The 24,992-nt window shown below is 37.2% G+C and overlaps 1 protein-coding gene and 1 long non-coding RNA gene across 3 annotated transcripts in view; one reads left to right on the forward strand and one right to left on the reverse strand.

Moving 5' to 3' along the window:
• Positions 1-6,056, reverse strand: part of LOC129775984 (uncharacterized) — a 154,574-nt gene extending 148,518 nt beyond the window's left edge. The window contains exon 1 of the long non-coding RNA XR_008743043.1: positions 5,675-6,056. This is a non-coding gene — a long non-coding RNA (uncharacterized LOC129775984). The remainder of the gene's footprint in view (positions 1-5,674) is intronic.
• LOC129775980 (follicle-stimulating hormone receptor) overlaps positions 1-24,992 on the forward strand; it is a 429,827-nt gene that overhangs the window by 326,901 nt on the left and 77,934 nt on the right. The gene's annotated exons all lie outside the window — the stretch shown is intronic.

A 24,992-nucleotide genomic window follows, 5' to 3' on the forward strand; every position in this document is an offset into this window, starting at 1 on the left:
CAAGTTTGCCAAAAAGTACATGGTGGGGCAAGCGATCTGCTCTTGCGGAAAGCGAAGCGCCCCCTTCGTGATGACCGGCACGGTAAACGGGCAGGTTTACCTTAAGGAGTGCCTACAGAAGCGCTTACTACCACTATTGAAGCAGCACGAGGGCCCGACCATCTTCTGGCCGGATCTCGCTTCGTGCCACTATTCAAAGGACGTGTTGGAGTGGTACGAAGCCAACGGGGTCACCTTCGTGCCAAAGGAAATGAACCCGCCCAACGCGCCGGAGCTTCGCCCAATAGAGAAATATTGGGCGATTATGAAGCAGGCCCTCCGGAAGGACCCAAAAGTTGTCAAATCGGAGGCGAACTTCAAGAGAAAATGGATTTCTGTTCAAAAAAAACTACAACCTGACGTTGTACAGAACCTTATGGACGTGGTAAAGAGGAAGGTGCGAGCATACGGGCTTGGGCTCGAAGTATGAATAAAAAGAAAATGCCAAAAGTTGTTTAATAGTTTTTATTTTACTGTCTAAAATTTTCAAAAGGATCGGTCTACTGGGCGAATTTCTACAGCGTTTTTTTCCGTGATGCAATTTGAGGTGACACACCCTTTACAGCGTATGTGAAATACAGTGTTAGTCCCCCAATGAAAAGAGTCAACATTAATTTCTCACAAATGCATTTTGAGGAAAGTGTGTTTTTGTGTGCGATGGAAATAATAACAGGTTGACTAAAAAGGGAGCAGTACCAATTTTGTCTGCATTTTAATAGACAGTGATTACAATTCGGACGAAAGCTTACGACATCTTTGCCGTTATATTCTTGCCCTTCGCTGGTGGACCATTCATATGCAAAACTCAAATTTGACATACAGTTCGCTTATCAAGACAGTAGTATCACTGAATGTCCAATCGAATGGACCGATAGTGAAGGTGAACCAATATGCCTCGCCCACAAAACTAAAAGAGTCAAGAGGCTTTCTCCCCTTTGTGTGTGATATAATTTGTTCCATTTCCAATGGACATAATAACTGTCGTTTCCAATCGGTCTACATAAATGTTGAGCTCACTCTTCCCTCCCGCACAATTTAAAAATATTTGACATTTGCTTTCGGATAGCCGCACCAGCAGTAGCAGCAACTTTCTTTTTATTGGTTGCCTCCTTCACAACAACAAGTTTGTGTTTTTTTTTGCGGAAGTTACAACTTTCTTCTCCCCGGTAGCAGCGGCAGGTTATTTGCCAGCAGCGAAGACATTTTTCGGATTCTTCTCGGAGGATGTCTTCTATACCCTGACCTTATTCCCGGAAACAGTGGCCATTTTTTGATTACCATGGTTTCGATACCTTACTTTCAAAGCAATTTTTGAGCTATTGAAAGAAGTTTTTGGATCAATAAGTAACAAACATATAACGTGTAGACATTTCGTCTTTCGAATGAAAACTTTGAACTTACACCCCAGTAAAGAAATGAAAGACGTAGTCCAACGTCAAATTTATTTTTACATAGAGTCTTGTCATGTTAAAATTTGGTCATGTTATGTTAAAATTTTGTACAGATTTAAATACTTCCCTTGGTTCACCGTGACTACTTCGCGCTTTTTCAGCTGTTTCAACAGTTATTTTTTTTATAAATGGTTAATATGTGTTATTCCTCATGTAAGAATTATGTTCTCCGAAGTTTGGGTCGATTCGTTGCCTAGTTTCCATGGCCTTATAAAGCGTTAAGACACATTTTTACATTAAATTAAATGTTGGAGTAATACTTTTGAACAGTGTATTTAAAATATTATTTTTCCTACATAGTTCAATAGTTTGCCATACGTCATATTTCAATCACGCACCTTGATTTCCACTTGATTTTGCTCGTTGTATGGGATTGTCATGTAGTGCCCAAATCGATTGATGCAAATGTCTCCAATCAGGAAATTACAGAGCAATAAGCGCTCGAAAATGGACAATTTTTGCGATGCGACCGATATCCCATTTCTCAATTTTAACCTCCAATATGTTCCCGAAAGACGTAATACTACGTCTATAATTACCAATCATTATAAAACTATATACCACACCTTTTGTGGAAACATCCCGGCTAGCCCCAGCTTGTTTGATAGGACCACAAAATGTTTCTTATACCCAAAACTGTTAGAACCTGAAGTAGAAGACGCACTTCTTAAACCGGAATAATCCAGGTCCGACTACTGAAAACAATAATTACTTATTTCTAAAATTTGTCGAAGCATTGACCAATAGTAATTTCATTCCAATTCTATATACCGAGCTTGAAAGTATTGTTTTGTTTAAATATAACATGAAACAAAAAAATACTTCCAAGCTCGGTATATAGAGATACTGAGTGAACGAATAGAAAAATATTTAGTTTTTTATAACTTTTAGTCAGTTCTGAATTTGAAGTGTTGAGAAGTGTAATTTTTAACTGGTTTTGATAAGCAAGGACAATAACCAAACTGATCACTGAGGCAGTGGCAGTGATCAGTATATTAATTTTCAAATGACACTGAGAAAAAAGCAAACGAATAGCATCCACACAAATTTGAAGAGTTGAGTCTTAAACACATAGTTGATTTTAAATACCTTCAAAAAAATCCCGCAAAAGTCACAGTCGTTCACTCGTATTGGGATTTTGTGCCACACATCGCACATGTCTTCAAGCAATATTAGGAAACAAATGGAGAAACTGTGGAAAAGATGGATAAAGGAGACATGCGCTTGATTTGAATAGATAACTGTTGTATTTCGCAGTTATGTTGACGGTTACCTCTCCCACATATTATTCTATGATATTTGAACCAATCACATTAAAGACTAGTGAGAAATGAAAAATATTCTAGGCTTTTTTCTCGAATTTATGTAATTTTTTTTCTCAAATTCAAAAATTCAATTCATTGGGAGTTATATTTTGGTAAGCAGGATGACAATGTAGCAATGTTAATAATGTACCCAACAGGTACCGAATCGTACTCGTAATGGATGAAAGTTTCTAGATGGGGTGAGACGGACAGTGAAAAGTTAGTGATGAAATGAGCATCCAACTCGCACTTCTTTTCCTTCCCTTTTTTTGCTTACGTTTCAGTCGCTGGACAGACAAACGATGAGAGAGAGAAAACAAATTAATTACTCTCGCGTAATACATTACGTGTTCGCCTTACCCACACCACATGTCTGTTCCGCTCACACCACCAAGTTGAACTTGACGGTCTGTCGGTCTGACGGTTATTGCAAAGTGGCACTTTTAATGAACCATTCGAATGATTAAATCGAAAAACAGAACAATGAACTACAAAAAAATGCGTTGAGGTTTTGGAAAACATACGTTTTTGAAGTTACTATCGGTGTTCTTCTTGTCCTTTCCGTCCTACTCCTAGTTCCCATATTATGCCAGATGTCATTCAGTGTTACTTCAGTGGCATCGCACTTTTACACATGTTTCACGCGACATAAACACACCAATGTACAAAGCCATACCTCTTATTATTATAGGCCTTAAAATAGGCATGCTGCTTTCTCACTTTGTTACAGCCAACTTCCATTTTCGCTTGAACTCCTTCTCGTCACTTGGAGTTCCACATTCTTTCGTCAGTTTGCCCTTCACGATCCATCATTATTCAATAATCGGTCTCACCCCGGAGGTATTAGTCGGAGTCCAATTTTTGGGATTCCCAGTGATTCCGTTGTCGGTTATTGCAAAGTGGCACTTTTTCATGAACCATTCGAATGATTAAATCGAAAAACAGAACAATGAACTACAAAAAATGCGTTGAGGTTTTGGAAAGCTACGTTTTTGAAGTTACTATCGGTGTTCTTCTTGTCCTTTCCGCCCTACTCCTAGTTCCCCTATTATGCCGGATGTCATTCAGTGTTACTTCAGTGGCATCGCACCTTTACACAAGTTTCACGCGACATAAACACACCAATGTACAAAGCCATACCTCCCAAATTGAATTATTTCCGTAGATATTATAGGCCTTAAAATGTGTCGGCCGATTGTTTGGTTTTGCAAGAGTTGCTTTCTCATTTTTTGACAGCCAACTTCCATTTTCGCTTGAACTCCTTCTCGTCACTTGAAGTTCCACATTCCTTCGTCAGTTTGCCCTTCACAATCCATCATTATTCAACAATCGGTCTCAGCTTCGGGGTATTAGTCGGAGTCCAATGTTTTGGATTCCCAGTGATTCCGTTGTCGGAAAAGACTGAAAAGATAATCATCTGAATAGACAATCAAGCTCACGTTGTTCTAGAAACACAGAAACCTCTTTTGAAGACACTCTGTTAGATAAATTATCTGGTTCATGATTCCGAAACCAAAACATGAACTTTTTATTTTGCAGTCTTCCGGGCACTCTAATAACCCTTTGCGGTCGTTTGTCTGCTCTCAGCCACCACAGCAAGGAATTATACTAAATACTACTTTTCAATTTTTATCTGAACGAATTTCAATGTCTAGTTATCCTTTTTACGAATTGGTACAGTGTTTTATAAATAAAAGGTAACGGTACTCTGTGTAAACAAAATATTATTAGCGTGGGAAGATAAGAGGATCTTTTTCAAGGGAAATTAATTCCGACCGCAAAGGGTTAAACAAGGTATAAAATCATCGTCTGAAATCATAACGGCACAATTGTATTCCGTCATCAAATTCTCGTAGAACTTGATTATTCTTTTACCTCCTTTCCGGTGCAAAAAATGGAACAAACCCGGACCTTGAAACTTGTCCACCCAGCCCTCTTCTTTACTCACTCGACATAGGATTTTGATACTCCTGTCATTTTCGTTGCATATCTCGGTATCACCTTCGTGTTCCGTTTGAAAAAGGGCACCATTCTGATTCGCGATCCGCTTCTTTCTGTGACGCCATGATGTAAACAAATCAACTTATCCTTACAACAAATGAATATTGTGATTCTATACACTCTTAACATAATTTTGGAAAAAAAACACTCATAAAGCAAATAAATAGATGTAAGACCAAGAGCGTTCATCTGTCTAAGTTCAATAGCCCTTGAATTATTACAGAAACGGATGTCAAGTACAGTAACAATTACAAAACAATGTTACGTAAAGTACGTTTGTCTTTGAACTGCACACACGTGGTGCAATCGAATTCAACAAACAACAAGTTGTAATATATGTAAACTAGAATCTAACGACTCAAAGAACTGACAGCACATACCCTGCATTACACCACTAACACACAACTGTTCGTGAGTGTCGCACGTGTTCATCAATCTGGTATCTGCTTATTACCTCTGGCTCATCAATAAAACTTCCCGGAGTATACACACGAATTGTAACTGTAACTTGAAGGGGAAGGTGAAGCTGCTGTAGATGGTTCAAAATTTTCACACGAAACAACACGTCTACGGATTTGCGATACTGAAAAAAGCATTTTATATGTTTGCATAATATGGTGAAAAATGTTTGAATAATGTAGCTTTTTAGTCAGCGAATCGAATCCAAAATCTAGACAAACTACAATTTTTCATTCATCAAAAATATATCTATTGAGTTCATGTTGTTGTGTATAAAAAATAATCGTGTTGTAATCAAAATAATACGAATCCCAAATGTAACCTTAGTGACATAACAAACCTGTTGACGTAAGTTATAAATAAATTTAAAAAACAAATACAACAACAACAAATTTGGATCAAAAATGATTCCGAGATTACCTGAAAAACTGTCGTTGCCAACTGTTGAGTTCAGCTTGTGTCGATTTGCCAAAGGTATCACTGTTGCACATGTTTCCCGTGTGTGTTTACGGCACACCATTACAGTTACCACTTGATACACCTATTCATGGATCACTTCCTCCAACAGTCAAAAACTTATCACGCTAACGTGATTTCAATTCAACAGGTTGATCACTGGGTTGATGAAAATTTAATGAGAACTATCTTCACCTTCTCTGCTTGCTCTGTTTATTCATACTGCCAGAGAGCATTCTGCCAAACTGTATCCATTGAGTAGTGCTACCGTTCGGTGGAGCTGATTTGACAATCAATTTGCCGACTTTAATTTATCCGCTCGGGTGAGCATTGGGGACAATCAAGTTTGTCAAGTCTCTGCTGAAGCCAAAGCTTTGATTGGATAGATTGTTCCAATATAACGCAACGCGACGGTGTCCCGTTAGCTCCCTTTACGCGAGTGAGTTTACCATATGGATATCGGTAAAGTCCGCTTGAAAACGCCTCTGTCGAACGAACGCGCGCGCGAGCGAACCAATGCTGGTGTAACTAACCGCGTGATTCATTATGTTCGTCCCGTCCCAGTTGTACACTAAGCGGGGGAAAGGCCATTCAAACTGTCCTCCATATACACACTCGCGTAGCGTGGCCTAGCCATCGTTGCACTCGTTGCAATCAAGAAGTCTGTCGCGCCAAAGATCACACGATCAGACAGATGCAGCTGCGCGCACTGCTTGCCTTGGAAAATATTTATCTTAATTCGTGTCTATACCGGTTCACTGCTGACTGACTTGATTGAACTGCAAGTGCATCGAGAGGGAAATAACAACAACAACAACAACGGTAAATGCAGCAGAAGCACAATGCTGATGCTGCTGCTATCAGCGATCAGCGCAAGTAGGGCTGACAACGTAATTGGATGTGACGTGACACAGAGGCCCGGTGAAACAGCCTGTGTGCAGAGCTTTAATGAGCAACAACAGGAAGACTGTTGTCGTTAATGCCGTTTATGGAGGAAGAGTTTCGTCATGGCGTCTTTTCCGCGTTTAGGTGGCTCAGGCCTTACAAAGTGGGAGAAAACCGATGCAAACTAATAAAGCTTGCAAGTGAAGCTGGGTGTGGGAATGTGATTTTTTGCGAGAGTTAAAAACATTTGATCAAATCGTAGATGAACCAAAACACGTATAAGAAAAACAGTTGTCAAAAATTATCTGATCATTTCAAATAGCCGTACTTGTTAGCATAAGTGAGAGACATGAGCACCAACATAATGCCACAAAAAAAATCTAGAATCGAATATACGTAACCCGCGTAAATTCGAAAGTAGTGATACTTTTTGAACAGACCTCGTACTAGACAATTATATATCTTCATACAACACTCATCAGACATAAATATACAAATACTTCCTAATGATAAAATTTGCGTATTATTCGAATATATCTTTCTTTCGGGTAAGTGTCGCATTCGGGTAGATGTTACATTCGGGTGATTGGAATTCGGGTGAATGTCTTTCGGGTAACTGTCTTTCGGGTGAGTGGGTTTCGGGTAAATGTGACACAATCATATTCAACTGAGGATAGTCAGCGGACCATGAAGAAATTCCCCTCCGTATTCAATTGGAAATTACTTTTGACGTAGGATTACGTCTTTCGGGAACATATTGAGGTACAAATTGAAAATCGAAAATCGAGCACATCGTGAAAATTGTCCAATTTCAAACGCTTATTGCTAAGTCACTTCATGATGGATTGATCACTTTTTTGCATTAATCGATTTCGGCACTCGTTAACAATTTTTTATATTGAAGAAAATGATATATGTCATGAAAATAATTATCGAACAACCCCTATCCTAACGGGAATATCCATTCCGATTGGTCGAAATTGACGACACATGCGGCTGATCCCTAACAGAGACATCAAAACCAAGCTGCCTGGGGGAAATCGGCATTGCAAATATATGCAAGTCGGAGGCATTTTTGTATTGCAAGTGAGGTGGGTGATACGATAAATTCTAGCAAATAAAATATAAATTTGGAACTTTAATGTTGGTTGTTTCGTGAAATTTCATATCAATGACCGATCGTGTATTGTGAAAAATTTAGCACAAATGTAAGTTAAAATTTTATATGGTAGGAGTTGTGTGAAAACTGACTTGATATATGCAACGATTTATTTCAATTTTCATAAATAAAAACCAAGGTGTGTTCCCGCTCGAGAACGGGTCATTTGGTTTAAGCTGTCCGATTTTACTCAAGGAAAATTTATATCGCGAGAAAAATTGGAAAAGCGAAGAAATATTAGAAAAAAAGATTTCCCATATGATCTACATATAGTATTAGGTGTTGTTAGTCCAATTAAAATTCACATTGGGTTGCATAAACACTAAGAAAGTAAAAATTATAAAATAAAATTACCTTTTCCATTTCAAATATGTTAGCCAATATAGAGATTTTAAAGTAACATGTTTTTACGGATGAGAAAAATTAATAATTTTGTTCGGCATTGGTAATTATCTTATATACTCACATTGGTGAGTTTTTTTTTCTCTATTTCATCCATACATATAACAGGAGGCATCCCGTGTACGATCACAGAGAGGGCGTTTTCATCATATCTCGTTCCACTACGGTGTCTTTTATATGATACGCACCACCCAACGACTGTTTACCATCCTTCTGTCATCATCACTCGGTAAACACTGGTGGAGTGAACAAACAATACACAACAACCAAACAAAACGGTCCTTTTCAGGGCAACCAAATCATTATCAAAAAGTTAAACGATGTAATTCTTCAAACATATCCAAAATCAACAGATAGCCTAACGGAATCCTACGTCAACTATGCGGTCGTGTCCCAGACACAACCCTCCTGTGACTTTTTGATTCTTCACGCAGTTTCTCCGTTAACATGACTTAATAGTCATTCAGGCGTTTAGTCGCTATCTCCTTCTACGACTCGACTATCTCACTTCATTCTTCCCCGTTGGAAGGACTTCATTGCATTCATTTTGAGGGGAGTCACTTCATCCCCTCAAAATGAATTCGTTTCTCTCTCTCATGTATCACGTATGCATGTATCGATGTTTGAGTTCAACATGGTTTGACAAATACTACAGATGAGCTAGTTTTGTTTGTATCGTACATGAAAATTATTCACACCTATAAAATAGCGTGCAGTGTTGTTTTCAGAAAGGCTGATAAATTTGCGAATTTCGTTGATATAAACTCGTTTTGTGACGTAGGACTACGTATTTGATTTCTATATAGGGGGGTCACTCTACGAAAAATGTAGCGTTTATTAAGAGTTTCTAAATGCATATTACGCAAAATCCTTCTTACGATATATGTTATAATATATACCATTAGACGGCAAATTTATCCAGAAATTTTTTCGCCTGAGATATCAACAGTAGAAATAATAAAACAAGTGGACAATTTAACAAATAAAAGAGGCATGTTTTGCGAGCGGATGCGAAGGTAAATCATGTATTACACATTCTTTCTTTCAACTTCAGTTCAGTTCCCGTGAATGTTGTATGCAACACAAAAATGTGTGCAATCATTCGCTCTATGAAACAAAACAAAACTTTTTTCGAATGTTAACATGTTGATGTGATCAGATGCAAGATTTCATGCATTACTCAAATTTCAGCCAAGATTTCATTAAAGCAACGAGGAAAGTGTGACCCATACAGTGATCGTTCGTTAATTGGGCCGGAAGATCAATATAATTATCGAATTTTACTCGCTAACTAGATCGCAAAACAGCAAAAGCTTGAAGTATTGCATCTATTATTGATACATAACTGCTTTGCAGCCCAGTTAACGTACGTTAACGTTATAGATAAGTCCAGTTGAAGATAATCCAATTAGCGAATGACTACTGTGGGTGACGGGGTCGCGACTATCTCAAGCGAGTGTCTTCCGGGCTGCGGCAACATGGGCAATTGTACAGCGAAAAATGATATCAATACTAGGAGGATGGCAACGATTATCATGCGAGGACTTATTCAGATCGGCATTACATCGCATCACAAGAATGAAACGAACTGAAATATTAATAATCTTCATGACTGATATTCTTAATTCTCAATGAATCAATTCCTTCTATGGTGGATTGAGCAATAGAACCAATACGACTTGATTGTGATAGTCTGCAAACGATCATTATTTTACCGAAAAAGCTACCGATGCCTCAGAATAAGACTAATAATAAGAATAAGATAATGGAAATAAATCACAATACCATAGCTATCCATTAAAAATAAATCATCTTCATGATTTCATGTGTATTTTACCTCAAAATATCACGAAATCGTAAGTATTTTCAACTGCTTTTTTGTTTTATCCCCATAAATTTCATATTCAATGTAATCAATGACGATATAATGACACATCGTTGAAATAGAATCGTTTGATCAGTATAGTATTCCGGGATATAATGTTGCTGCTTGTCTATCACATTCTAAACATACTGGCGGTGTTGCTATTTATGTCAAAGAATCAGTTCAATTCAATCTTCGCCTCAACGAAGTTATTTATGGAAACTGGTTCTTGGGCATTACAGTTGAACGTGGCATGAAGATGGGCAACTATGGTGTTTTGTATCACTCTCCCAGATCTAGCGACCAGCGTTTTATTAAAATTATACAAAGATTGTAGCAAATTGAATATATTAGCTGGTGATTCTGATATTAATTGGCGTGATAACCACATTTCGAACCATTTGAAGCATTTAGCAGATTTCTTAGTAATAGATATTCACAATTGTTTAAGAAAACTCGTTGTCAATATATTCAAAGGAAAATTGATCAGCATCAAGCCAGGTTATGGAAAATTCTGAAATCTTTATCGAAACCTAGTAATAGCAACCCGCGGTCCATAACCTTCAATGGCACTTTTGAACAATCTGAACAAGCTATAGCATCTAAATTTAACGAACATTTTGTCAATAGTGTTTCATTGATCAATCAATCTATTGGATAGGTCGATGAACCTGATGAAATAAAACAACCGGTTGATAGTAATTGTAGATTTGAAAGTTTTCCCCCAATTACAATCACCATCAATCAAGTCGTGGGCTGGGCAGGACATGTTGGAAGAATGCCGGACAATTTTTCTTGCAAAAATTGTGTTCATCGGGAATCCGAATGGTACGAGGCGACGAGGAACGCAGCTGGCACGGTGTTTTTGTATTAGTACATCACACGTACATATTATTACATTTAGCTTTGGAAAAGGCAGATTGAAGTGGGGTTGTATTTTGTTTATTAGAAATGTGGGATAATTTTGTTTCTTGTATAATCACCTGTGACCGAATGTGTCAGCTTCAACATTTTCTCACATATAAAGTTCTGCGTAAATAATGCGTTGGAATTATTATTCATATCATGCAGCTTCTATGCATCTCATTTTCACAGTTCCAAACGATAAAATCTTGGCTTCTCCATTGCGGTATTAGGAACTGAACAGGTTCCACAGTTTTTTTTTTATTTTCGCGATATAATGTGGTGAATTTCATTGTATTTTTCCGACTCCAGCACGATGCATCAGGGATCATGCAAACAGGGACGTCAGATATGTATACATTCTACAGTGATTTGATTTTGTGAAGATATTTCGAAGTAAACCAAAGTTTCCGGTTTATTGATTCAAAATACCATTGACCGGAAATCTCCAAAATCAATTTATTGAGACATTTTTTTTTTTCAAAAGATTTTAATTGCTTATTTTTAGTTTCACGAATAATTAACACGTTACACGAAACACGAAATTTTCGTTTGGAGAACGTCGGCACAATAAGAAAGTAAGAAAATGATTATCAGAAAAGTCCACTATCGGTCCACAGAGACCGGTGTGGGCCATATGGAAAAATAAAATTAATTATTAGAGCAATTGGATTTGAAAACACCTCTTTTCACACTCCATCCATTTTGTTTGTGAAATTAATAACTTCACGATCTAAACAACAAACTTACCCAGATTATGATATGGACCGGCTCAGCATCTTTCTTCATAAAACCAACCGATATTTCCAGCACGTCATCACTTCACAATGCATCCAATTATACTAATTCTCGTTGATTTGCCGTTTGAACACAAAGCTGATAAACAACTGCCTTTAGCGTGAAGCGTGAAATTCATGACTACAGCGATTGGTATCAATTCGAAGAAGAAACAAATGAGTCTGCGCGAAGAATGAGATATGATTGATTAGTTCAAATGTTTCGCGGCTTGATCAGTTCCATCAGTTCGTTATTTTGTCACACCATCCGCCTGATAGCAGGAGCCGAGTGCAGGTGCACATATTGGACGGAATTCACAAAAGCCAGGCTTTCACGAAAATCGTATCTTTACCAGCCACAAGGAAAACCTTATTTACCATGAGTTAGTCTGATTGATGAACACGTCATATGGCACAGCTAATCACGAACAATTGTGTTGAATATGATGGCCGATGGATTGGAGGCCGTGGAGTTATTGGATATGGTGGATTTGTTACAGTCGTCGTTTATGAGTTGAAAATAATAGTTTTATTGGAATTCATCCTCAATTAATTAGCATAGTTCAAAAAAGTGTAAATAGCTACTGTCGGTCCAAGGTTCATGTGTTAACTTTCCAGATATTCTGTCATCGATATTCGGATACACAGTATTAACACTTTCGACGCCCCGTCACCCAGATATGGGTGACACTTTCCTCACTCGAATTGAGTAGGATTTTTAGAAGGTATTTGATAGAATAGGCACCTAAATGTAACTATAGGATGAAGAAAAATAATAAAATCATAACCATAATATTATACTGTTTATACTATACTTATTATTAATTTATAGTACGGATGGTTTGTACTGCAGTTTTTTGCAAACCCCCTATACTATGACTTTGGCATGTGTTATTGTCATCAATTCGTCTTCAATTGAAAACAAACATTGCTAGATCATGTAAAAGTTATCTATACACTAAGTTTGATCTTCATTTAATAATTTAATCACAAGTTGGGCTCTGCATGAAACTCAAGAACGTCGCGTTGGGCGTCGAACGTGTTAAACCGTCTTGAACCAGCATAGAGCTAACGCAACAACAAGCTCCGTTACATTCTGCTACTCTTGAAACGTGTATCTCTTTAGCTATGAGAGTTAGTGAAATTATTTGTTTTTTTTTTCAGATTTTGGATGAATACACACTGGTTCTCAACAAACGAAGTTAAAAGACCTTTGTCTGTGAGCTTAGGACGATAGCGATTCGAGTTGTACTACATGGTTTCCAATGATATACCCCAAAAAAATTTTTGTTTTAACAAACGTCGTACGTATATACATAAAGAGTCTTCCATGTCATTATTCAAAAAAATCCATCGGCTAAAAATATGGAATATTGTCAGACATTGACGGAACTCAATGATTAATTAGATACATATGATCTGAGACGAACCAGCCCAGGAGGCTGAAAGTCTCATAAAGAATAAAGAATAAAAAAAAAACTAATGATACTGCTAAAGAATCCACTACGACGAAAAACATTGCAGTAACAAGTAGTCGAACAGGAGGCGATCTGGCGTAATGGTAACATCCATACCTCTCACGCAGAGATCACGAGTTCAATTCTCACTCCCGACATTCTTCCAAAAATGGAAGTAAAAGTGACGAACCAGCCGAAATGTGTTAAAAATCACTATAATAGTGAAAAAAAAAGAAGTCGAACAAACAGATTGATAACAAATGGACTAGTTTTATTTATCACAAGAATTCCATAGTTCCCTGTAAATCAGCAACTGCAATTAGGCTGCAGAAAAATCCCTTCATTGATAGTGAGACGCACATAAATGCCAGATGTAAATTTGCCCGCTAGATTTACGATACTCGATGCCATAGCCAGACTCCTCCACCGCCCCAGTAGTTCTCGTCGGTTTGGGCAAGAAGTATGGCAAAAGTTTGTTCGCTAAAATGCATAAATTGCTGATGAGAATTCGTGGGACAAAGTAGGTTCCCCTTTGCACAACCGACCAATCGGCCGAGACTTCAGTTTTGCCGATAGAGGTTTTATTTGCAAAGTTTTTTCCCGGTAAATCTTTACCCGGTTGCATTATATTTTGGTTTTCTGGAAAACTTTCGCTTCAAACGGGATGAAAGCAAGAATAAAAACAGAACTTTCTTCCGGCAGGGATTGGCATTAGTTTTGGGGCGAGGCAAACTTCATCCTGTGCGCTCATACGATAACGACGAATTAGATGCAGCAGCATGAAAATTTAAAAAGCTTGAGAACGTGGTGCTTCGCAAATCTCGGGGAAATGATTTATCTGTCAGTTTGACCGTTGCCTCGTAAAGAATTAGCCCCCATCGTTAGTTTCTTTGATGCAACGATAAGCATAATAGTTTCTGCACTGTTCATAAAGAAGATTTAGGGCCAAACTTTAGAGAATGTACGATTCATATCGTTTCTGGCTGGAAAAAAGGTCACTCGAGGACGTTTTTCAACAAAATCTGAGCGGAAAAGTGAAAATCTCTTAATGGCCATCACCACCGCTGGCGACGCCTATATTTGCCCAACTACCAACTTTTCGGCTCGAATAGTTTTATGGTGGCCGGAACAGTTCCACACATTCGCATCTTCAACAGCCGGGGGACATTATGGCAGCCATCATCGGAGCAGAGGTGTGTCTGTGATAAATGATTGTTTTTCTTCCCGCTCCTCGCAATCCGGTCATTTGTTTTGCGTCCCAGTTTTTTTCGGCCTTATCGCAAATGACATCCTTCTTCCGTTCATTTATTATCGGCTGCTAGTTGATTCCGATGTTCTGCCGTTCCATGTTTTTGCCTGCCAACAGTCTGTCATCAGCAAACTGATTCTGAAGAAATTTATCGCACAGGCCAGGTGGTGGGGCGTTAAGCACTGTTTGAATTGATATTTAATGAGGTATGTCAAATTTCGGAAGGGGCCACACATGCGTGACGTGGCGGAAGTTGAATCAACGCATAGGGGAAGTGGGGGCACAGTGGTCACCCTAAGGAATATGCCCATTTCCAACGTCCACATACCGTTTTTTTTCGAAGAATATTATAGTTCAATATCATTGTTGTCCGAGATAGCAAATGGCTTTTACTATAAAAATTCAAAATAGTACATTTTTAACATTACAAAAAAAGGTGAAAAATCGAACTTTTTTTTTGCCTGGAGGTAAAGTGGTCACTTGCACATATCAAGCTGAGTGGGACAGATTTATACGTTTTTTTCGTCCAAATTTGTTCAAACCATATTTGATATAGTAGGTACATGTATAAAATAAGTTTGGCCTATTCACCTAGAGTTTCAAAATAAACTTTCTCATGCATATAAAATCATAGTAAGAAACACAAAACGTTCCGCATAATGAGGCTTGTTTTAGTTGGAGTGGCATATTTTTCCAGGGTCAAAGCTACAAAAGGAACCTTTTCGAGAGCAGAATGTATAAAAAAAAAACTTGGTCCTGCCCAAAATTTGTTTTTTGTTATCAATACCTTCAAACATTAACATTTTCTTACTATGAGCAAGTTCATGGGTTCAATCGCAGAACTGTTTATTGATTGATCTTCTATTTGACCAAGTTGAATTTTCCTTCTACTATAAAATTCCTAGTATTTCTAACAAAACTTATCATCATAATATCAGATTATTTTCAGACAAAATTCTCGTTCGAAATTTTTCAACCACTTGCAAATAACAATAACATGGAATATATGTTTTATACAGAAAATATGATAGAATAAAGACAGACCTAAATCGGACAATTCCTTCCTCGAATTCTGCTCTTATCAACACATCCGGCGATCCTTTTTTTTGGTATAGATAGAAGAAGATATAGGAGTGCGTTTCATCACATTAAAATCCATTTCCAGTTTCGAACAAAGATCAATTTCGCTAACGCAAACATCAAATGGACTAACAGCACTTGTCACTATGTAATTGTAGAACATATGTGAATTTAATTTTCCGAATTTTCCCTTTTTCCTTCAGAGTTTTACGAAAATTTTCAATTGTCATGTTTGGTTGAAATATGTGTAATATTTTTATGGAGCCCCTCTCCATTCAAGAGGAGGGAGGGGTGTTATACCATCACAGAAACATTTCTCGTACCCAAAAACCCTCACAATCTAAATTGTGCTTGATTAGTTCTTGAGTTATGCAGAAATTTGTGTTTCATTTGTATGACAGGCCACCCTTAGAGAGCGGGAGGAGTGTCTAACCACCATAGAAATATTTATTGCATCATAAAACCTCCACATGTCAAATTTGGGTTCATTTGCTTGATTAATTCTCGAGTAATGCAGAAATTTGTGTTTCATTTGTATGGCAGCCCACCTTAGAGAGGGGGGTGGAGAATCAAACCATCATAGAAACATTTATTGCACCCTAAAATCTCAATATGCCCTATTTGGTTTCATTTGCTTGATTAATTCTTGAGTTATACAGAAATTTGTGTTCCATTTGTATGACAGCCTCCCCTTAGAGAGGGGGGTGGAGAGTCTGACCACCATAGAATAATTTATTGCACCCTAAAACTTCCACATGCCGAATTTCGTTTCATTTGCTTGATTAGTTCTCGAAAAATGTAGAAATTTGTGTTTAATTTGTATGACAGACCCCCCCCCCCCTTCTTAGAGAGCGAGGAGGGGTCTCAAACTATCACGAAAACCTTCCCCGGCCCCAAAAAGCCCTGTATATCTATTTTCATGTTGATCGGTTTAGTAGTTTCCGAGTCCATAAGAATCAGACAGACAGACAGACAAAGAGAAATTCATTTTTATATATATAGTTTTAAAAAATAATCCTTGAACTTCTAAAAAAGGTGTCTGTGGCTGGAACGGGCGAAGATTTACGGTAGAACATTGAGGACAATTGAATCGTTTGTTTGAGAAACCCCATAACAGTTTTCTTGACAGTTTTTGAGTCATTTAAAATACCTACATCGACCATCAAAATATCAGAAAAAGTTGGTTCTACGAACCCCCTTTAATTGGGGTTTCAGCTGTTGTTGAGCTGCACTACAAACAAAACACGAATTCTGCACATCTCGAGAATTCATAGAGCAAATGAAACCAAAATTGGAATAAGAGAAGTTTAGAGTACAAGAAATGTGGTTTGACACCCTTCCCTCCCCTGGAAGGTTTTGGTGGAAGTATTAGGAAATTTATAGTAACAGAAAAATTGTAAAGAGAATATCAGTCAATTAATAGGTTTCTTTTTGTCTGTTGTGCAATCATGTTTTCGTGAGAGCTCGAATCCACTGTCTTCATCGCCTTGAGTGCGGTTATATTGGCAGGCTATTTTGTTTACTTGATGAGGCCGATTTCGGGTGGGGCGATGGCAACTAGCGTTTGCATCAGTGCAGTTGTGTGTAGCTGTTTACTTCTCGCGACTGCATACGATTTGTGCGGCCACATTTTCGTACAGCGATGCATCAAATCTAATCTAAATGGAACCAGTTTGGAACTAATATGAACTTAGTAGCTTTAGTCTATGAAGCGAACCTGTGATATAAAATTGAGTATATCGCAGGGTCCATAGGTTTGGAGGAGTTCTCTCGGTTATCTTCTCAGGTTTCCGACATATAACTGTCCGTCATCGCGATTGGATTAGCGATTGAAAAAAGAACCTGTATTTATGAATATATAGTCGGTCCAATCAATTTAACAGGTTTTCCTTCTCAGGATACCTACAGATAATCTCTAGCGCGTGTGACACATAAAATTTTCGAAAATTTGTTTCGACGAGTGGTCGTTGGTTCGCATTAAATGAATCACATCACTTACCGCAGTGAATCCTGATTTTTCTTAACCATCCCCACTAACAACTTTCCCTTCCATGATAAACGCTAGGGAACCACGCTATAGAGGCGACGCTTCTGGCCTTCGGGCGGCGAATATCATACTAACATTCCTTCCCTTCCCCTGGTGACTGCTGAACGTGGCCGGCGTCGTTATTGACCATTTAAAGCTCGAATCACCGAAAATTGTACAACGAGAGTGATTTGCTAGTCCCAAGCGTCATTCTGTGTGTTCTTTGTGCAATTTGGTTGTTTCAGGTCAATCACGGAGAGCAACTACGAATTGTACAGTCTACCCAAGCTCAAGCTCAATTAGAATATCAGTCAATTAATAGTTCTGCGATGGAACCAACAAACGCTCGCTTATAAAGAAAACGTGAATGTGTTCATAATTAAATGTATTCATAATAAAAAAATCCAACAAAGTTTGCCGGGTCAGCTAGTAACATATAAACAGCCCATTTTTCCTTGATATGAACATTATGAACATTAAAAGTAGAAAAGATTGAATTTAATCACTTCAAAACCGCTAAATACACCACTGATTTCTCGTTTGTTTGAGAAACCCTCTAATTCCATCAACTTCAAAGCATTTTATTTTGAGCTTAACACTTTAAGGACCGGGAAGAAATCTTAAAACGTACGCCTGGGACCGCACGTTTTGACTTGTGTGAAGTTGCTTGCTTTTCTTGCAAGTTTTAAAGAGGCTTCAAAGTTTGCAGTTTATTCGCCTCTATGTGTGAAGTAGCATATGAAAGTTCAGCGGATAAAAGTTTTTGTTGCGTGCAAGTTTCTGTTCTACGTCTTGCTAGATTTAATGAATAATGAATTATTTCAGTTGAATAACAGTTGAAATAGATTGTTTATCAAGTAACAGCCTTCAAAATCATGCTCATTAGAAAGAGAATTGAATCATTCATCTTTCCACATATTTTTTTTCTTGATCGTGACAGAGAAAAATTATAGACTGAAACGAGAGCGGTCAATACAGAAAAATATACAGAATTTTGAATATCAAAAAAAGTTGTTCGAATAGAGTTATCGAAGTTATTCGATAGATACATATTTTACCTATCTTCAAGTCACAATTTTATTAATCGGAAAAAGGTCTGAGAAAAGTTATAGCTCAAGTTGTATGGGAGACATTAATTATTTTAAACAAAATTGAAAAAAGTTATTTGAAAGGACCGAAAACACATTCTCGAGATAGTACTCATTCGATAAAGAATATTTTCATTTATCTTTAGCCAAATTTTCATTGGTCGGATAAGGGTCTAAGAAAAGTTATAGGCCAAAACCTGTACAACTTGTATGGGTGAAATAAATTAATTTAAAGAAAATTGAAAAAAGTTATTTGAAAAGACCCAAAACACATGTTCGAGATAGTACTCATTCGATAGAGAATATTTTTATTTATTTTTAGCAAAATTTCCATTGGTTCGAAAAGGGTATGAGAAAAGTTATTGGCCAAAACGTTCACGAATTGTACGGGGAAGAGGGTCAGACTGGGTACGGAAGTAAAAAGTAAAAAGAAAGTAAACATTTCTATTGTATAGAAATTTTGACTATACACCCATACCTCGCTTTACGGCCTAGATACGTGCCACGAAATTCGGCCGCAAAACGAGAAGCCGTATAAGGAATCAATTATTCTAATACAAATTCATACAAATTCAGATCGGTTCCAAATTTGTTAAATATGTAACATGGTTTATCATTCAAAATGCATTTTATATTTTTATTTTTATTTCATTTGAATCATTTATATCAAAAATACATACATAACATAAACATAAAACTTACAATACATACAATATACATACATAAAAACTAACAATAATCTGTAAACAAAAATGAAACAACTTCATGTTAGTTGGATGTGTATGTATATATACCTAATTTGTATGTTGCTTAAGTTATTGTCTCACAAATATTTTTTCACTTCTGCACAAAAGTGCTTTTTGAAACAATCCTCTTTTTTTCCGTTATACCGAAACATTTTAGGCCGTAAATCGAAAACGTGCCTGAATTGGAGAGGACCGTTATAACGAAATGCCGTATAAAGAGCGGCCATATAGGTATGGGTGTATTTCGTATACATATATGTATTTCGTATACATATATTTTCGTATACGTGTATTTCGTATTACATAAAGGGTGTGTCACATCAAATTGCATCACGGAAAAAACGCTGTAGAAATTCGCCCAGTAGACCGATCCTTTTGAAAATTTTAGACAGTAAAATAAAAACTATTAAACAACTTTTGGCATTTTCTTTTTATTCATACTTCGAGCCCAAGCCCGTATGCTCGCACCTTCATCTTTACCCCGTCCATAAGGTTCTGTACAACGTCAGGTTGTAGTTTTTTTTTAACAGAAATCCATTTTCTCTTGAAGTCCGCCTCCGATTTGACAACTTTTGGGTTCTTCCGGAGGGCCTGCTTCATAATCGCCCAATATTTCTCTATTGGGCGAAGCTCCGGCGCGTTGAGCGGGTTCATTTCCTTTGGCACGAAGGTGACCCCGTTGGCTTCGTACCACTCCAACACGTCCTTCGAATAGTGGCATGCCAAAAGTTGTTTAATAGTTTTTATGTTTACTGTCTACTGGGCGAATTTCTACAGCGTTTTTTCCGTGATGTAATTTGATGTGACACACCCTTTATCTCAGATTTTTCAATGTGTGTGTTATTTTCATGCGCAAAACATCCGGAAGGATTGTATAACATTGAACTGTGAACATTTGTTTAGTTAGTTAAACCAATCAATAAATTGTGATCCGGCCGGGATCACCATATCATGTTTTGTCTAATGTACATGATATAAATATTTTCAGTCGATGGAGACACTAGGTTGTTGTTACACTCATGAATTTGAATATTCAAATTAGATGGAGTCGCGTGGCACTCTATTAATCCATTTTTATTTCAATTAGAAGGAGACGCAAAGTTTTATAGGCTCTTTTTCCTTGTACCCTGATACTTTAACAAAAACTTTAACTTCACTCATGACTACGTCACAATCATGTGATAAAATGGTATTGTCCGGCGGTGGGCGTTAATTTCGAGGATTCTGTATGGCGGAATTGAAATCTAGAGCCAAAATTTACGCAAAGCGTTTAGGGATCAATGAACTAAGCAAAGCGACCGATTCCTTTGGGTACTCTACACGACGTAAACTTCAGTGCGTTCTTTGGAGGACATTTTAGCTTTTTGACGTAGAACTACGTCTTTCAGGAAGGGTGCCAAATCAGAAAAACAGGTCACGTTTTTATGAAATAAAGGTAACGTTAAAAACTATTTTCACTGTGAACGAATTCCCATGATTTGCATACCAATCGAATCGTAAATTCTACTAGATTTGTTTGATATGCTATATTACAATTCGCTAGTCTTTAAACGGTTTAAATTCATGAGAACTGGAAGAACTTCCTTCTTTCCCATACATTTGTTTTGCCGATTTGTGTGCTAACCCTACCCGTATTTCGAATGCTTATAACTCGAACATTTCTTAACAGATCGGAAAGATGTTTGCGTCAAATGATAGGAAATATTTCTACGCGTCTATCACAAATTGATAAAATGTTATTTTTCATGAGATGAACAATTGAATAACTGTAGAATGTCGAGCGTTATTTAAACGCCCTAACTACCAAATTTTGATTGGCCCGATTTACGGTTTCCTCAACACAGACTTTAAAATCGATGTATCTGTGGAAATCCGCTTCGCAAATATACATGCAAGTCAGGAGTATTTTTGTTCCCACCGAGCTGTGTGCCCTAACACGGACTTCAAAATTAATGTGCCCGGGGGAATCAGCTTTGTCAAAACTAGAGGCGAATGAACTGAAAAGTTTAAAGCCTCTTTAATCCAACATCATCATCATTTGTCAAAACATGCAAGTCGGGGGTAATTTTTCTCACTGAGCTGTGTTTCCCTAACACGGATTTGAAAAATTAATGTGCCCGGGGGAATCTACTTTGCAAATACATGCAAGTCAGGGGTATTATTTGGTGTTGAGTACTTTTGTACTCGCTTGTCGTTGTGCAGACCGGAATATGTTTCCCTAAAACGTACTTTTAAACTGAGAAGCCTGGGAAAATCGTCATTTCAGATACTAGAGGTGAATGAACTTTCGCGGTTCGAGAACTACGTAAACATGAGATGTGCAATAATTTCAGAGGGAAATGTAAAATACAATGACTGTTTGACAATTCTTCCGTTCACATATTATACTATATATATAGTCCTAGGCATAATATCAAACGTAAAAGGACGTTCATAAAATTTATTTGTAACGAAGAACATAATATATTACAAAAAAATCGATGCATTCTAAAATAATATTCGAAGCGTCAAACAAGTGGATTGCATAATTTAATTGCGGAGTTCTACGTCGAAAATATGCGGTCGTGTCCTATATACAACCCCTTACAATTATTTAATTCGATGGACACGCACATTTTGATGAAGCTTTCTTCTATTGTACTCTGTTACTTCAACGCGTAAGCGAAAAGTCGTATAACTTCACTCACGACTTCGTCACAATCATATGATAACATGATACTGTCCGGCGGTGGGCGTTAATTTCGAGGATTCTGTATGGCGGAATTCAAATCTTGAGCCAAAATTTACGCAAAGCGTTTGGTTTCAATGAACTAAACAAAGCGACCGATTCCTTTGGGTGTTCTACACGACGCAATCTTCAGTGTGTTCTTCCGAAACATTTTAGCTTCTTTATCTTGAGCCTTTTCCATGATACAGTGATGCTTCTGAATCCGGACGCTTTTTAATCCGGACAGTCTTTCATTACATTCAATATCATGCCATAACCATGACATTTTTTGCATGTTGAATTATTGTGACTGATAATTACTATTGTATCAATTTAGTTAGTGTCAAACATACTACCTAGCTGTTAACAAAAAATGTCAAAAATCAAAAATCAATGTGAATTTCACAAACTCATGTCCGGAATAAAAAGCACATTCAGAAAATGATTTTAAATCCGAACGATCAAAAGTTGACGATTAAATTTCTCATTGGAGGAGTTGCATAAGGGTATGTTAGAAGCCTCAATATGGAGTATGGCAAAACTCTTCGGTATACAGGACGGGGTCGATTATATGACCCGTTTGTATGTACGTGGGTAACTTTGAAACTTTGTCTGTAGCGCTGTCCCACATTAATAGAAATTTAACCACCTTGCTGTTGACCGATTGATCTGAAATTTGGAACACACCTTTATCTCTGCAATCATTATAAAGCTGCGAATTTCATGATCTTAAAAATGGCGGCTGCTACAAAATGGTCGATTTCACATTTTCTCTAAACCCAATCTATATGGGTATGAAATGAAAGGGCTTGACTATTATAACACATTTATTTATGAAAAATGCAAATCCAAAATGGGCCACATCAGATTTCCATTATCTATAGTTAGTCGTTTCATTACATGCCCCACGATTTTATTATAGTCTCATCAATGCCCTAAATTAATGAAGAAAGGGGTGTGATAACTACTAACTGCTACTTGCCTAATTATTTTCTAGCTTTTGATACATCATTTATATTATTATTATATTTAATCACAATGAAACCGTTGAACTTAAAAAGTGTTTTTTATTTATTTTATTTTTTAGTTTTTAGTACATTATATTTCTCTACAATAAAACCGTTCAACAATTTCTTTAAAATTTCGAATTTGAATTTTTCCTAAATAACCGTGTTCTAGTAGCCAATCTCTTTCGTTTGATACCCATATTGATGAAGTTTTGAAAAAAAAAATGTAATCCGCCATTTTGTAGTGGCTGCCATCTTGGATTTATATTTTCCATCAATAACTGTATTCTACTGGTCAAGCCCTTTCATTTGCTACTCATATTGATAGGGTTTGGAAAAAAAACGTATATATGGCACCATTTTGTGCTGGCGGCCATTTTAGGTTTCCATTTTTCATGAATAACTGTCTACTAGTCAATCACTTTCATTTGATACCCAAATTGATGGGGTTTAGAGAAAATTTGTAATCCGCCATTTTGTAGCGATCGAATCTTAGATTTACATTTACATATATATATATATATATATATATATATATATATATATATATATATATGGCGCCATCTTGTAGTGGTCATCTTGTGAAAATACAATAATTAATAAAAAAAACTTTTGTACCCGTTAATAAGTTCTATAATAATTAATAAATACTTCCACTCAAAGAAAAGAAAAAGAAAACACGTGTCCGGATTTAAAAGCAAAAGTGTCCGGATTTTAAAGCATGATTAAAAAAGTGCCCGGATTTAAAATCACGACACGATGAAAGAAATTTCAAATTTTGAACAAATATAACATGATTTTGTGGAATTCTGTGATTCATAACTTAGATGAAGGTCTTCTAATTCTACGCTGATTTTTCATGCTATGATATGTTAATATTTTTTAGTAGTTGAAGTTATTATCGTAAGCGCTTAAGCGTCCGGATTTCTAAGCAATACTATATACACTTTTTTTAGTAACCAACATTAAACACCGCACCAGTTTTTTGTACCTTGTACATTTAAAATTTTCCAAAAAAAACTTATAAAGTTACGATTTAAAAAAAAAAATTGTCATCCAATATTGACATTTTTGAACCGTTTGCAAACTATAAATTCATATTGTTTGTGATATTTGAATTCTATCAAAACACATGGATAAACTGACCAGACCGTGTTACGTGACCGTGTTACGCGGGACAGTCCCGCATTTCAACTAAATGTCCCGCGTAAGATTCCGTCCCGCGAAACGTCCCGCATTTGGCAAAAGAAACGAAAATGTCCCGCGATATCAATATATTAAAATATCACAATTTGATCATATTGATTTTCTTAAATGGATGAACCTCAAAAAAAACTTTTATTTGGCAGACTGTTCAAGAGCGCTTCCAATGCATCCAAAGATTAATACGTTGAGCTGGTTTCATCGCACCGACATTACGCTTTTTGTTTAGAGAGTGTCAACTGGAAGCGACAGCAACAAAATTAGAAAATGATTTTTATAAAAGTCCCCTATTGATCTGCAGGGACCAACGTGAGTCTGACGAAAAGTTCATCTTTGGTCTCCTAGCTCGGTCAGGACTTAACGTTTCAAATAAGCCGGAAGAACTAGTGTACACTCGACAGGAAGAGGCAGAGTTGTTTGATAAAGTATCGTAAATGAAGCGCTGGGTGGTCTTACAGAAGTTGGCCGGAACCGTTGGCCGATGAAAAGATTTATATCGGCGTGTTATTTTACCTTTTCGTGGCTTTGGTGGTCGTCTGTCTCACTATTCTGTCCATTCGCCCAAAAGTTTTCTATCGGGCGCAGCTGGGGAATGTTGGGAAGGTTGGTGGTCTTCGCGACAATGTTTATCTCCAGCCGATCCATCCTCCAGTGATCTTTTGCATAATGGGCTGATCCCAGGTTCGGCATAAAGATCACATCACCTTCCCAACTCCGGCAAGCACTTCGT

This window comes from Toxorhynchites rutilus, chromosome 3, assembly GCF_029784135.1.
Source record: "Toxorhynchites rutilus septentrionalis strain SRP chromosome 3, ASM2978413v1, whole genome shotgun sequence".
Lineage (NCBI taxonomy): Eukaryota > Metazoa > Arthropoda > Insecta > Diptera > Culicidae > Toxorhynchites > Toxorhynchites rutilus.